At 47.2% G+C, this 12,676-nt stretch overlaps 26 non-coding genes across 26 annotated transcripts; all 26 read left to right on the plus strand.

Moving 5' to 3' along the window:
* The first annotated feature begins 116 nt into the window (after positions 1–116).
* Positions 117–235, plus strand: LOC123173217 (5S ribosomal RNA). The gene has a single exon (XR_006486003.1). It is a non-coding gene; the product is annotated as a 5S ribosomal RNA (ribosomal RNA).
* A 370-nt stretch (positions 236–605) lies between these two features.
* On the plus strand, positions 606–724 carry LOC123173172 (5S ribosomal RNA). Its single transcript, XR_006485961.1, has one exon. It is a non-coding gene; the product is annotated as a 5S ribosomal RNA (ribosomal RNA).
* A 369-nt stretch (positions 725–1,093) lies between these two features.
* On the plus strand, positions 1,094–1,211 carry LOC123173249 (5S ribosomal RNA). Its single transcript, XR_006486034.1, has one exon. It is a non-coding gene; the product is annotated as a 5S ribosomal RNA (ribosomal RNA).
* A 374-nt stretch (positions 1,212–1,585) lies between these two features.
* LOC123173261 (5S ribosomal RNA) lies at positions 1,586–1,704 on the plus strand. The gene has a single exon (XR_006486046.1). It is a non-coding gene; the product is annotated as a 5S ribosomal RNA (ribosomal RNA).
* A 370-nt stretch (positions 1,705–2,074) lies between these two features.
* On the plus strand, positions 2,075–2,195 carry LOC123173372 (5S ribosomal RNA). Its single transcript, XR_006486150.1, has one exon. It is a non-coding gene; the product is annotated as a 5S ribosomal RNA (ribosomal RNA).
* Positions 2,196–2,566: 371 nt separating this feature from the next.
* Positions 2,567–2,685, plus strand: LOC123173238 (5S ribosomal RNA). Its single transcript, XR_006486023.1, has one exon. It is a non-coding gene; the product is annotated as a 5S ribosomal RNA (ribosomal RNA).
* Positions 2,686–3,054: 369 nt separating this feature from the next.
* Positions 3,055–3,173, plus strand: LOC123173382 (5S ribosomal RNA). Its single transcript, XR_006486159.1, has one exon. It is a non-coding gene; the product is annotated as a 5S ribosomal RNA (ribosomal RNA).
* Positions 3,174–3,545: 372 nt separating this feature from the next.
* Positions 3,546–3,664, plus strand: LOC123173176 (5S ribosomal RNA). Its single transcript, XR_006485965.1, has one exon. It is a non-coding gene; the product is annotated as a 5S ribosomal RNA (ribosomal RNA).
* Positions 3,665–4,033: 369 nt separating this feature from the next.
* On the plus strand, positions 4,034–4,154 carry LOC123173392 (5S ribosomal RNA). The gene has a single exon (XR_006486169.1). It is a non-coding gene; the product is annotated as a 5S ribosomal RNA (ribosomal RNA).
* A 370-nt stretch (positions 4,155–4,524) lies between these two features.
* On the plus strand, positions 4,525–4,643 carry LOC123173099 (5S ribosomal RNA). Its single transcript, XR_006485893.1, has one exon. It is a non-coding gene; the product is annotated as a 5S ribosomal RNA (ribosomal RNA).
* Positions 4,644–5,016: 373 nt separating this feature from the next.
* On the plus strand, positions 5,017–5,135 carry LOC123173069 (5S ribosomal RNA). The gene has a single exon (XR_006485864.1). It is a non-coding gene; the product is annotated as a 5S ribosomal RNA (ribosomal RNA).
* Positions 5,136–5,509: 374 nt separating this feature from the next.
* LOC123173045 (5S ribosomal RNA) lies at positions 5,510–5,628 on the plus strand. The gene has a single exon (XR_006485842.1). It is a non-coding gene; the product is annotated as a 5S ribosomal RNA (ribosomal RNA).
* A 370-nt stretch (positions 5,629–5,998) lies between these two features.
* Positions 5,999–6,117, plus strand: LOC123173046 (5S ribosomal RNA). The gene has a single exon (XR_006485843.1). It is a non-coding gene; the product is annotated as a 5S ribosomal RNA (ribosomal RNA).
* A 370-nt stretch (positions 6,118–6,487) lies between these two features.
* On the plus strand, positions 6,488–6,606 carry LOC123173287 (5S ribosomal RNA). The gene has a single exon (XR_006486071.1). It is a non-coding gene; the product is annotated as a 5S ribosomal RNA (ribosomal RNA).
* Positions 6,607–6,978: 372 nt separating this feature from the next.
* On the plus strand, positions 6,979–7,097 carry LOC123173127 (5S ribosomal RNA). The gene has a single exon (XR_006485919.1). It is a non-coding gene; the product is annotated as a 5S ribosomal RNA (ribosomal RNA).
* Positions 7,098–7,468: 371 nt separating this feature from the next.
* On the plus strand, positions 7,469–7,587 carry LOC123173418 (5S ribosomal RNA). Its single transcript, XR_006486190.1, has one exon. It is a non-coding gene; the product is annotated as a 5S ribosomal RNA (ribosomal RNA).
* Positions 7,588–7,958: 371 nt separating this feature from the next.
* Positions 7,959–8,077, plus strand: LOC123173289 (5S ribosomal RNA). Its single transcript, XR_006486072.1, has one exon. It is a non-coding gene; the product is annotated as a 5S ribosomal RNA (ribosomal RNA).
* Positions 8,078–8,444: 367 nt separating this feature from the next.
* LOC123173423 (5S ribosomal RNA) lies at positions 8,445–8,563 on the plus strand. The gene has a single exon (XR_006486195.1). It is a non-coding gene; the product is annotated as a 5S ribosomal RNA (ribosomal RNA).
* Positions 8,564–8,935: 372 nt separating this feature from the next.
* On the plus strand, positions 8,936–9,054 carry LOC123173371 (5S ribosomal RNA). The gene has a single exon (XR_006486149.1). It is a non-coding gene; the product is annotated as a 5S ribosomal RNA (ribosomal RNA).
* Positions 9,055–9,426: 372 nt separating this feature from the next.
* On the plus strand, positions 9,427–9,545 carry LOC123173184 (5S ribosomal RNA). Its single transcript, XR_006485972.1, has one exon. It is a non-coding gene; the product is annotated as a 5S ribosomal RNA (ribosomal RNA).
* A 372-nt stretch (positions 9,546–9,917) lies between these two features.
* LOC123173275 (5S ribosomal RNA) lies at positions 9,918–10,036 on the plus strand. Its single transcript, XR_006486059.1, has one exon. It is a non-coding gene; the product is annotated as a 5S ribosomal RNA (ribosomal RNA).
* A 372-nt stretch (positions 10,037–10,408) lies between these two features.
* LOC123173043 (5S ribosomal RNA) lies at positions 10,409–10,527 on the plus strand. Its single transcript, XR_006485840.1, has one exon. It is a non-coding gene; the product is annotated as a 5S ribosomal RNA (ribosomal RNA).
* Positions 10,528–10,899: 372 nt separating this feature from the next.
* Positions 10,900–11,018, plus strand: LOC123173308 (5S ribosomal RNA). Its single transcript, XR_006486089.1, has one exon. It is a non-coding gene; the product is annotated as a 5S ribosomal RNA (ribosomal RNA).
* A 371-nt stretch (positions 11,019–11,389) lies between these two features.
* On the plus strand, positions 11,390–11,508 carry LOC123173180 (5S ribosomal RNA). The gene has a single exon (XR_006485969.1). It is a non-coding gene; the product is annotated as a 5S ribosomal RNA (ribosomal RNA).
* Positions 11,509–11,880: 372 nt separating this feature from the next.
* LOC123173216 (5S ribosomal RNA) lies at positions 11,881–11,999 on the plus strand. Its single transcript, XR_006486002.1, has one exon. It is a non-coding gene; the product is annotated as a 5S ribosomal RNA (ribosomal RNA).
* Positions 12,000–12,367: 368 nt separating this feature from the next.
* Positions 12,368–12,486, plus strand: LOC123173390 (5S ribosomal RNA). Its single transcript, XR_006486167.1, has one exon. It is a non-coding gene; the product is annotated as a 5S ribosomal RNA (ribosomal RNA).
* Positions 12,487–12,676: the final 190 nt, after the last annotated feature.

Consider the following 12,676-nt stretch of genomic DNA (forward strand, 5'->3'; position numbering starts at 1 on the left):
ATATAGGGCATTATCCATTATTAGGCAACGGTTGTAATGGTAGTAAGAATGACAATCATCTTTGAAGTGGACCTGGGAGTGGCAAGCGTAAGGGACGAAGGCGGGGGTAACATGTTGGATGCGATGATACCAGCACTAAAGCACCGGATCCCATCAAAACTCCGAAGTTAAGCATGCTTGGGCGAGAGTAGTACTATGATGGGTGACCTCCTGGGAAGTCCTCGTGTTGCATTCCCTTTTTAATTATTTTTTGCGCCTCATGACAAACATATCACATGTGCGCGATATATATTAACCCCGTTATATTATTTTTGACATTTGCGATATGTTTTAGCTCGCTGCTCATTGGTCACGCGTCTAGAGGCGGCTATTTGGCGCGAGGAGCGCGTTCTGAAAGGGGAAAAAATACGTGTTGCTGCGGTATAGAGGGAGGGGTGGAAACCGTGGTAAACTCGTCTCCGTGTTTGAGGGGGGGGGAGTAAGTAGTATATATAGGGCATTATCCATTATTAGGCAACGGTTGTAATGGTAGTAAGAATGACAATCATCTTTGAAGTGGACCTGGGAGTGGCAAGCATAAGGGACGAAGGCGGGGGTAACATGTTGGATGCGATGATACCAGCACTAAAGCACCGGATCCCATCAAAACTCCGAAGTTAAGCGTGCTTGGGCGAGAGTAGTACTAGGTTGGGTGACCTCCTGGGAAGTCCTCGTGTTGCATTCTCTTTTTAATTATTTTTTGCGCCTCATGACAAACATATCACATGTGCGCGATATATATTAACCCCGTTATATTATTTTTGACATTTGCGATATGTTTTAGCTCGCTGCGCATTGGTCACGCGTCTAGAGGCGGCTATTTGGCGCGAGGAGCGCATTCTGAAAGGGGAAAAAATACGTGTTGCTGCGGTATAGAGGGAGGGGTGGAAACCGTGGTAAACTCGTCTCCGTGTTTGACGGGGGGGAGTAAGTAGTATATATAGGGCATTATCCATTATTAGGCAACGGTTATAATGGTAGTAAGAATGACAATCATCTTTGCAGTGGACCTGGGAGTGGCGAGCATAAAGGACGAAGGCGGGGGTAACATGTCGGATGTGATCATACCAGCACTAAAGCACCGGATCCCATGAGAACTCCGAAGTTAAGCGTGCTTGGGCGAGAGTAGTACTAGGATGGGTGACCTCTTGGGAAGTCCTCGTGTGCATTCCCTTTTTAATTATATTTTGCGCCTCGTGAGAAACATATCGCATGTGCGCGATATATATTAACCCCGTTATATTATTTTTGACATTTGCGATATGTTTTAGCTCGCTGCTCATTGGTCACGCGTCTAGATGCGGCTTTGTGGCGCGAGGAGCGCGTTCTGAAAGGGGTAAAAAAATACGTGTTGCTGCGGTATAGAGGGAGGGGTGGAAACCGTCGTAAACTCGTCTCCGTGTTTGAGGGGGGGGGCGAGTAAGTAGTATATATAGGGCATTATCCATTATTAGGCAACGGTTGTAATGGTAGTAAGCATGACAATCATCTTTGTAGTGGACCTGGGAGTGGCAAGCACAAGGGACGAAGGCGGGGGTAACATATTGGATGCGATCATACCAGCACTAAAGCACCGGATCCCATCAGAACTTCGAAGTTAAGCGTGCTTGGGCGAGAGTATTACTAGGATGGGTGACTTCCTGTGAAGTCCTCGTGTTGCATTCCCTTTTTAATTATTTTTTGTGCCTCATGACAAATATATCACATGTGCGCGATATATATTAACCCCGTTATATTATTTTTGACATTTGCGATATGTTTTAGCTCGCTGCTCATTGGTCACGCGTCTAGAGGCGGCTTTGTGGCGCGAGGAGCGCGTTCTGAAAGGGGTAAAAAAATACGTGTTGCTGCGGTATAGAGGGAGGGGTGGAAACCGTGGTAAACTCGTCTCCGTGTTTGAGGGGGGGAGTAAGTAGTATATATAGGGCATTATCCATTATTAGGCAACGGTTGTAATGGTAGTAAGAATGACAATCATCTTTGAAGTGGACCTAGGAGTGGCAAGCATAAGGGACGAAGGTGGGGGTAACATGTTGGATGCGATCATAGCAGCACTAAAGCACCGGATCCCATCAGAACTCCGAAGTTAAGCGTGCTTGGGCGAGAGTAGTACAAGGATATGGGTGACCTCCTGGGAAGTCCTCGTGCTGCATTCCTTTTTAATTATTTTTTGCGCCTCATGACAAACATATCACATGTGTGCGATATATATTAACCCCATTATATTATTTTTTACATTTGCGATATGTTTTAGCTCGCTGCTCATTGGTCACGCGTCTAGAGGCGGCTTTGTGGCGCGAGGAGCGCGTTCTGAAAGGGGTAAAAAAATACGTGTTGCTGCGGTATAGAAGGAGGGGTGGAAACCGTGGTAAACTCGTCTCCGTGTTTGATGGGGGGGGAGTAAGTAGTATATATAGGGCATTATCCATTATTAGGCAACGGTTGTAATGGTAGTAAGAATGACAATCATCTTTGCAGTGGACCTGGGAGTGGCAAGCATAAGGGACGAAGGCGGGGGTAACATGTCGGATGCGATCATACCAGCACTAAAGCACCGGATCCCATCAGAACTCCGGAGTTAAGCATGCTTGGGCGAGAGTAGTACTAGGATGGGTGACCTCCTGGGAAGTCCTCGTGTTCCATTCCCTTTTTAATTATTTTTTGCGCCTCGTGACAAACATATTGCATGTGCGCGATATATATTAACCCCGTTATATTATTTTTGACATTTGCGATATGTTTTAGCTCGCTGCCCATTGGTCACGCGTCCAGAAGCGGCATTGTGGCGCGAGGAGCGCGTTCTGAAAGGGGTAAAAAATACGTGTTGCTGCGGTATAGAGGGAGGGGTGGAAACCGTGGTGAACTCGTCTCCGTGTTTGAGGGGGGGAGTAAGTAGTATATATAGAGCATTATCCATTATTAGGCAACGGTTGTAATGGTAGTAAGAATGACAATCATCTTTGCAGTGGACCTGGGAGTGGCAAGCATAAGGGACGAAGGCGGGGGTAACATGTTGGATGCGATCATACCAGCACTAAAGCACCGGGTCCCATCAGAACTATAAAGTTAAGCGTGCTTGGGCGAGAGTAGTACTAGGATGGGTGACCTCCTGGGAAGTCCTCGTGTTCCATTCCCTTTTTAATTATGTTTTGCGCCTCGTGACAAACATATTGCATGTGCGCGATATATATTAACCCCGTTATATTATTTTTGACATTTGCGATATGTTTTAGCTCGCTGCCCATTGGTCACGCGTCCAGAGGCGGCTTTGTGGCGCGAGGAGCGCGTTCTGAAAGGGGTAAAAAATACGTGTTGCTGCGGTATAGAGGGAGGGGTGGAAACCGTGGTAAACTCGTCTCCGTGTTTGAGGGGGGGGGGAGTAAGTAGTATATATAGGGCATTATCCATTATTAGGCAACGGTTGTAATGGTAGTAAGAATGACAATCATCTTTGCAGTGGACCTGGGAGTGGCAAGCATAAGGGACGAAGGCGGGGGTAACATGTTGGATGCGATGATACCAGCACTAAGGCACCGGATCCCATCAAAACTCCGAAGTTAAGCGTGCTTGGGCGAGAGTAGTACTAGGATGGGTGACCTCCTGGGAAGTCCTCGTGTTGCATTCCCTTTTTAATTATTTTTTGCGCCTCATGACAAACATATCACATGTGCGCGATATATATTAACCCCGTTATATTATTTTTGACATTTGCGATATGTTTTAGCTCGCTGCTCATTGGTGGCGCGTCTAGAGGCGGCTTTGTGGCGCGAGGAGCGCGTTCTGAAAGGGGAAAAAATTCGTGTTGCTGCGGTATAGAGGGAGGGGTGGAAACCGTGGTAAACTCGTCTCCGTGTTTGAGGGGGGGGAGTAAGTAGTATATATAGGGCATTATCCATTATTAGGCAACGGTTGTAATGGTAGTAAGAATGACAATCATCTTTGCAGTGGACCTAGGAGTGGCAAGCATAAGGGACGAAGGTGGGGGTAACATGTTGGATGCGATCATAGCAGCACTAAAGCACCAGATCCCATCAGAACTCCGAAGTTAAGCGTGCTTGGGCGAGAGTAGTACAAGGATATGGGTGACCTCCTGGGAAGTCCTCGTGCTGCATTCCTTTTTAATTATTTTTTGCGCCTCATGACAAACATATCACATGTGTGCGATATATATTAACCCCGTTATATTATTTTTTACATTTGCGATATGTTTTAGCTCGCTGCTCATTGGTCACGCGTCTAGAGGCGGCTTTGTGGCGCGAGGAGCGCGTTCTGAAAGGGGTAAAAAAATACGTGTTGCTGCGGTATAGAGGGAGGGGTGGAAACCGTGGTAAACTCGTCTCCGTGTTTGGGGGGGGGGAGTAAGTAGTATATATAGGGCATTGTCCATTATTAGGCAACGGTTGTAATGGTAGTAAGAATGACAATCATCTTTGCAGTGGACCTGGGAGTGGCAAGCATAAGGGACGAAGGCGGGGGTAACATGTCGGATGCGATCATACCAGCACTAAAGCACCGGATCCCATCAGAACTCCGAAGTTAAGCGTGCTTGGGTGAGAGTAGTACTAGGATGGGTGACCTCCTGGGAAGTCCTTGTGTTGCATTCAATTTTTACTTATTTTTTGTGCCTCGTGACAAACATATCGCATGTGCGCGATATATATTAATCCCGTTATATTATTTTTGACATTTGCGATATGTTTTAGCTCGCTGCTCATTGGTCATGCGTCTAGAGGCGGTTTTGTGGCGCGAGGAGCGCGTTTTGAAAGGTGTAAAAAAATACGTGTTGCTGCGGTATATAGGGAGGGGTGGAAACCGTGGTAAACTCGTCTCCGTGTTTGAGGGGGGGGGGAGTAAGTAGTATATATAGGGCATTATCCATTATTAGGCAACGGTTGTAATGGTAGTAAGAATGGCAATCATCTTTGCAGTGGACCTGGGAGTGGCAAGCATAAGGGACGAAGGCGGGGGTAACATGTCGGATGCGATCATACCAGCACTAAAGCACCAGATCCCATCAGAACTCCGTAGTTAAGCGTGCTTGGGCGAGAGTAGTACTAGGATGGGTGACCTCCTGGGAAGTCCTCGTGTTGCATTCCCTTTTTAATTATTTTTTGCGGCTCGTGACAAACATATCGCATGTGCGCGATATATATTAACCCCGTTATATTATTTTTGACATTTGCGATATGATTTAGCTCGCTGCTCATTGGTCACGCGTCTAGATGCGGCTTTGTGGCGCGAGGAGCGCGTTCTGAAAGGGGTAAAAAAATACGTGTTGCTGCGGTATAGAGGGAGGGGTGGAAACCGTGGTAAACTCGTCTCCGTGTTTGAGGGGGGGGGGGAGTAAGTAGTATATATAGGGCATTATCCATTATTAGGCAACGGTTGTAATGGTAGTAAGAATGACAATCATCTTTGCAGTGGACCTGGGAGTGGCAAGCATAAGGGACGAAGGCGGGGGTAACATGTCGGATGCGATCATGCCAGCACTAAAGCACCGGATCCCATCAGAACTCCGTAGTTAAGCGTGCTTGGGCGAGAGTAGTACTAGGATGGGTGACCTCCTGGGAAGTCCTCGTGTTGCATTCCCTTTTTAATTATTTTTTGCGGCTCGTGACAAACATATCGCATGTGCGCGATATATATTAACCCCGTTATATTATTTTTGACATTTGCGATATGTTTTAGCTCACTGCTCATTGGTCACGCGTCTAGAGGCGGCTTTGTGGCGCGAGGAGCGCGTTCTGAAAGGGGTAAAAAATACGTGTTGCTGCGGTATAGAGGGAGGGGTGGAAACCGTGGTAAACTCGTCTCCGTGTTTGAGGGGGGGGAGTAAGTAGTATATATAGGGCATTATCTATTATTAGGCAACGGTTGTAATGGTAGTAAGAATGGCAATCATCTTTGCAGTGGACCTGGGAGTGGCAAGCATAAGGGACGAAGGCGGGGGTAACATGTCGGATGCGATCATGCCAGCACTAAAGCACCGGATCCCATCAGAACTCCGTAGTTAAGCGTGCTTGGGCGAGAGTAGTACTAGGATGGGTGACCTCCTGGGAAGTCCTCGTGTTGCATTCCCTTTTTAATTATTTTTTGCGGCTCGTGACAAACATATCGCATGTGCGCGATATATATTAACCCCGTTATATTATTTTTGACATTTGCGATATGTTTTAGCTCACTGCTCATTGGTCACGCGTCTAGAGGCGGCTTTGTGGCGCGAGGAGCGCGTTCTGAAAGGGGTAAAAAATACGTGTTGCTGCGGTATAGAGGGAGGGGTGGAAACCGTGGTAAACTCGTCTCCGTGTTTGAGGGGGGGGAGTAAGTAGTATATATAGGGCATTATCTATTATTAGGCAACGGTTGTAATGGTAGTAAGAATGGCAATCATCTTTGCAGTGGACCTAGGAGTGGCAAGCATAAGGGACGAAGGCGGGGGTAACATGTGGGATGCGATCATAGCAGCACTAAAGCACCGGATCCCATCAGAACTCCGAAGTTAAGCGTGCTTGGGTGAGAGTAGTACTAGGATGGGTGACCTCGTGGGAAGTCCTCGTGATGCGTTCCCTTTTTAATTATTTTTTGCGCCTCGTGACAAACATATCGCATGTGCGCGATATATATTAACCCCGTTATATTATTTTTGACATTTGCGATATGTTTTAGCTCGCTGCTCATTGGTCACGCGTCTAGAGGCGGCTTTGTGGCGCAAGGAGCGCGTTCTGAAAGGGGTAAAAAAATACGTGTTGCTGCGGTATAGAGGGAGGGGTGGAAACCGTGGTAAACTCGTCTCCGTGTTTGAGGGGGGGGGAGTAAGTAGTATATATAGGGCATTATCCATTATTAGGCAACGGTTGTAATGGTAGTAAGAATGACAATCATCTTTGCAGTGGACCTGGGAGTGGCAAGCATAAGGGACGAAGGCGGGGGTAACATGTCGGATGCGATCATACCAGCACTAAAGCACCGGATCCCATCAGAACTCCGTAGTTAAGCGTGCTTGGGCGAGAGTAGTACTAGGATGGGTGACCTCCTGGGAAGTCCTCGTGTTGCATTCCCTTTTTAATTATTTTTTGCGGCTCGTGACAAACATATCGCATGTGCGCGATATATATTAACCCCGTTATATTATTTTTGACATTTGCGATATGTTTTAGCTCACTGCTCATTGGTCACGCGTCTAGAGGCGGCTTTGTGGCGCGAGGAGCGCGTTCTGAAAGGTGTAAAAAATACGTGTTGCTGCGGTATAGAGGGAGGGGTGGAAACCGTGGTAAACTCGTCTCCGTGTTTGAGGGGGGGGGAGTAAGTAGTATATATAGGGCATTATCCATTATTAGGCAACGGTTGTAATGGTAGTAAGAATGACAATCATCTTTGCAGTGGACCTGGGAGTGGCAAGCATAAGGGACGAAGGCGGGGGTAACATGTGGTATGCGATCATACCAGCACTAAAGCACCGGATCCCATCAGAACTCCGTAGTTAAGCGTGCTTGGGCGAGAGTAGTACTAGGATGGGTGACCTCCTGGGAAGTCCTCGTGTTGCATTCCCTTTTTAATTATTTTTTGCAGCTCGTGACAAACATATCGCATGTGCGCGATATATATTAACCCCGTTATATTATTTTTGACATTTGCGATATGTTTTAGCTCCCTGCTCATTGGTCACGCGTCTAGAGGCGGCTTTGTGGCGCGAGGAGCGCGTTCTGAAAGGGGTAAAAAATACGTGTTGCTGCGGTATAGAGGGAGGGGTGGAAACCGTGGTAAACTCGTCTCCGTGTTTGAGGGGGGGGGAGTAAGTAGTATATATAGGGCATTATCTATTATTAGGCAACGGTTGTAATGGTAGTAAGAATGACAATCATCTTTGCAGTGGACCTGGGAGTGGCAAGCATAAGGGACGAAGGCGGGGGTAACATGTGGGATGCGATCATAGCAGCACTAAAGCACCGGATCCCATCAGAACTCCGAAGTTAAGCGTGCTTGGGTGAGAGTAGTACTAGGATGGGTGACCTCGTGGGAAGTCCTCGTGATGCGTTCCCTTTTTAATTATTTTTTGCGCCTCGTGACAAACATATCGCATGTGCGCGATATATATTAACCCCGTTATATTATTTTTGACATTTGCGATATGTTTTAGCTCGCTGCTCATTGGTCACGCGTCTAGAGGCGGCTTTGTGGCGCGAGGAGCGCGTTCTGAAAGGGGTAAAAAAATACGTGTTGCTGCGGTATAGAGGGAGGGGTGGAAACCGTGGTAAACTCGTCTCCGTGTTTGAGGGGGGGGAGTAGTATATATAGGGCATTATCCATTATTAGGCAACGGTTGTAATGGTAGTAAGAATGACAATCATCTTTGAAGTGGACATGGGAGTGGCAAGCATAAGGGACGAAGGCGGGGGTAACGTATCGGATGCGATCATACCAGCACTAAAGCATCGGATCCCATCAGAACTCCGAAGTTAAGCGTGCTTGGGCGAGAGTAGTACTAGGATGGGTGACCTCCTGGGAAGTCCTCGTGTTGCATTCCATTTTTACTTATTTTTTGTGCCTCGTGACAAACATATCGCATGTGCGCGATATATATTAATCCCGTTATATTATTTTTGACATTTGCGATATGTTTTAGCTCGCTGCTCATTGGTCACGCGTCTAGAGGCGGTTTTGTGGCGCGAGGAGCGCGTTTTGAAAGGTGTAAAAAAATACGTGTTGCTGCGGTATAGAGGGAGGGGTGGAAACCGTGGTAAACTCGTCTCCGTGTTTGAGGGGGGGGGACTAAGTAGTATATATAGGGCATTATCCATTATTAGGCAACGGTTGTAATGGTAGTAAGAATGGCAATCATCTTTGCAGTGGACCTGGGAGTGGCAAGCATAAGGGACGAAGGCGGGGGTAACATGTCGGATCCGATCATACCAGCACTAAATGACCGGATCCCATAAGAACTCCGAAGTTAAGCGTGCTTGGGCGAGAGTAGTACTAGGATGGGTGACCTCCTGGAAAATCCTCGTGTTGCATTCCCTTTTTAATTATTTTTTGCGCCTCGTGACAAACATATCGCATGTGCGCGATATATATTAACCCCGTTATATTATTTTTGACATTTGCGATACGTTTTAGCTCGCTGCTTATTGGTCACGCGTCTAGAGGCGGCTTTGTGGCGCGAGGAGCGCGTTCTGAAAGGGGTAAAAAAATACGTGTTGCTGCGGTATAGAGGGAGGGGTGGAAACCGTGGTAAACTCGTCTCCGTGTTTGAGGGGGGGGGGAGTAAGTAGTATATATAGGGCATTATCCATTATTAGGCAACGGTTGTAATGGTAGTAAGAATGGCAATCATCTTTGAAGTGGACCTGGGAGTGGCAAGCATAAGGGACGAAGGCGGGGTAACATGTCGGATGCGATCATACCAGCACTAAATGACCGGATCCCATAAGAACTCCGAAGTTAAGCGTGCTTGGGCGAGAGTAGTACTAGGATGGGTGACCTCCTGGGAAGTCCTCGTGTTGCATTCCCTTTTTAATTATTTTTTGCGGCTCGTGACAAACATATCGCATGTGCGCGATATATATTAACCCCGTTATATTATTTTTGACATTTGCGATATGTTTTAGCTCGCTCCTCATTGGTCACGCGTCCAGAGGCGGCTTTGTGGCGCGAGGAGCGCGTTCTGAAAGGGGTAAAAAATACGTGTTGCTGCGGTATAGAGGGAGGGGTGGAAACCGTGGTAAACTCGTCTCCGTGTTTGAGGGGGGGGGGAGTAAGTAATATATATAGGGCATTATCTATTATTAGGCAACGGTTGTAATGGTAGTAAGAATGACAATCATCTTTGCAGTGGACCTGGGAGTGGCAAGCATAAGGGACGAAGGCGGGGGTAACATGTCGGATGCGATCATACCAGCACTAAATGACCGGATCCCATAAGAACTCCGAAGTTAAGCGTGCTTGGGCGAGAGTAGTACTAGGATGGGTGACCTCCTGGAAAATCCTCGTGTTGCATTCCCTTTTTAATTATTTTTTGTGCCTCGTGACAAACATATCGCATGTGCGCGATATATATTAACCCCGTTATATTATTTTTGACATTTGCGATATGTTTTAGCTCGCTGCTCATTGGTCACGCGTCTAGAGGCGGCTTTGTGGCGCGAGGAGCGCGTTCTGAAAGGGGTAAAAAAATACGTGTTGCTGCGGTATAGAGGGAGGGGTGGAAACCGTGGTAAACTCGTCTCCGTGTTTGAGGGGGGGGGAGTAAGTAGTATATATAGGGCATTATCCATTATTAGGCAACGGTTGTAATGGTAATAAGAATGACAATCATCTTTGCAGTGGACCTGGGAGTGGCAAGCATAAGGGACGAAGGCGGGGGTAACATGTCGGATGCAATCATACCAGCACTAAAGCACCGGATCTCATCAGAACTCCGTAGTTAAGCGTGCTTGGGCGAGAGTAGTACTAGGATGGGTGACCTCCTGGGAAGTCCTCGTGTTGCATTCCCTTTTTAATTATTTTTTGCGGCTCGTGACAAACATATCGCATGTGCGCGATATATATTAACCCCGTTATATTATTTTTGACATTTGCGATATGTTTTAGCTCGCTCCTCATTGGTCACGCGTCTAGAGGCGGCTTTGTGGCGCGAGGAGCGCGTTCTGAAAGGGGTAAAAAATAGGTGTTGCTGCGGTATAGAGGGAGGGGTGGAAACCGTGGTAAACTCGTCTCCGTGTTTGAGGGGGGGGGGAGTAAGTAATATATATAGGGCATTATCAATTATTAGGCAACGGTTGTAATGGTAGTAAGAATGACAATCATCTTTGCAGTGGACCTGGGAGTGGCAAGCATAAGGGACGAAGGCGGGGGTAACATGTGGGATGCGATCATACCAGCACTAAAGCACCGGATCCCATCAGAACTCTAAAGTTAAGCGTGCTTGGGTGAGAGTAGTACTAGGATGGGTGACCTCGTGGGAAGTCCTCGTGTTCCATTCCCTTTTTAATTATTTTTTGCGCCTCGTGACAAACATATTGCATGTGCGCGATATATATTAACCCCGTTATATTATTTTTGACATTTGCGATATGTTTTAGCTCGCTGCTCATTGGTCACGCGTCTAGAGGCGGCTTTGTGGCGCGAGGAGCGCGTTGTGAAAGGGGTAAAAAAATACGTGTTGCTGCGGTATAGAGGGAGGGGTGGAAACCGTGGTAAACTCGTCTCCGTGTTTGAGGGGGGGGAGTAAGTAGTATATATAGGGCATTATCCATTATTAGGCAACGGTTGTAATGGTAGTAAGAATGACAATCATCTTTGAAGTGGACCTGGGAGTGGCAAGCATAAGGGACGAAGGCGGGGGTAACATGTCGGATGCGGTCATACCAGCACTAAAGCACCGGATCCCATCAGAACTCCGTAGTTAAGCGTGCTTGGGCGAGAGTAGTACTAGGATGGGTGACCTCCTGGCAAGTCCTCGTGTTGCATTCCATTTTTACTTATTTTTTGTGCCTCGTGACAAACATATCGCATGTGCGCGATATATATTAATCCCATTATATTATTTTTGACATTTGCGATATGTTTTAGCTCGCTGCTCATTGGTCACGCGTCTAGAGGCGGTTTTGTGGCGCGAGGAGCGCGTTTTGAAAGGTGTAAAAAAATACGTGTTGCTGCGGTATAGAGGGAGGGGTGGAAACCGTGGTAAACTCGTCTCCGTGTTTGAGGGGGGGGGAGTAAGTAGTATATATAGGGCATTATCCATTATTAGGCAACGGTTGTAATGGTAGTAAGAATGACAATCATCTTTGGAGTGGACCTGGGAGTGGCAAGCATAAGGGACGAAGGCGGGGGTAACATGTCGGATGCGATCATACCAGCACAAAAGCACCGGATCCCATCAGAACTCTGAAGTTAAGCGTGCTTGGGTGAGAGTTGTACTAGGATGGGTGACCTCCTGGGAAGTCCTTGTGTTGCATTCCATTTTTACTTATTTTTTGTGCCTCGTGACAAACATATCGCATGTGCGCGATATATATTAACCCCATTATATTATTTTTGACATTTGCGATATGTTTTAGCTCGCTGCTCATTGGCACGCGTCTAGAGGCGGCTTTGTGGTGCGAGGAGCGCGTTCTGAAAGGGGTAAAAAATACGTGTTGCTGCGGTATAGAGGGTTGGGTGGAAACCGTGGTAAACTCGTCCCCGTGTTTGAGGGGGGGAGTAAGTAGTATATATAGGGCATTATCCATTATTAGGCAACGGTTGTAATGGTAGTAAGAATGACAATCATCTTTGCAGTGGACCTGGGGGTGGCAAGCATAAGGGACGAAGGCGGGGGTAACATATCGGATGCGATCATACCATCCCTAAAGCACCGGATCCCATAAGAACTCGTAAGTTAAGCGTGCTTGGGCGAGAGTAGTACTAGGATGGGTGACCTCCTGGGAAGTCCTCGTGTTGCATTCCCTTTTTAATTATTTTTTGCGCCTCATGACAAACATATCACATGTGCGCGATATATATTAACCCCGCTATATTATTTTTGACATTTGCGATATGTTTTAGCTCGCTGCTCATTGGTCATGCGTCTAGAGGCGGCTTTGTGGCGCGAGGAGCGCGTTCTGAAAGGGGTAAAAAATACGTGTTGCTGCGGTAT

Source organism: Triticum aestivum, unplaced genomic scaffold (genome assembly GCF_018294505.1).
Source record: "Triticum aestivum cultivar Chinese Spring unplaced genomic scaffold, IWGSC CS RefSeq v2.1 scaffold54592, whole genome shotgun sequence".
NCBI lineage: Eukaryota > Viridiplantae > Streptophyta > Magnoliopsida > Poales > Poaceae > Triticum > Triticum aestivum.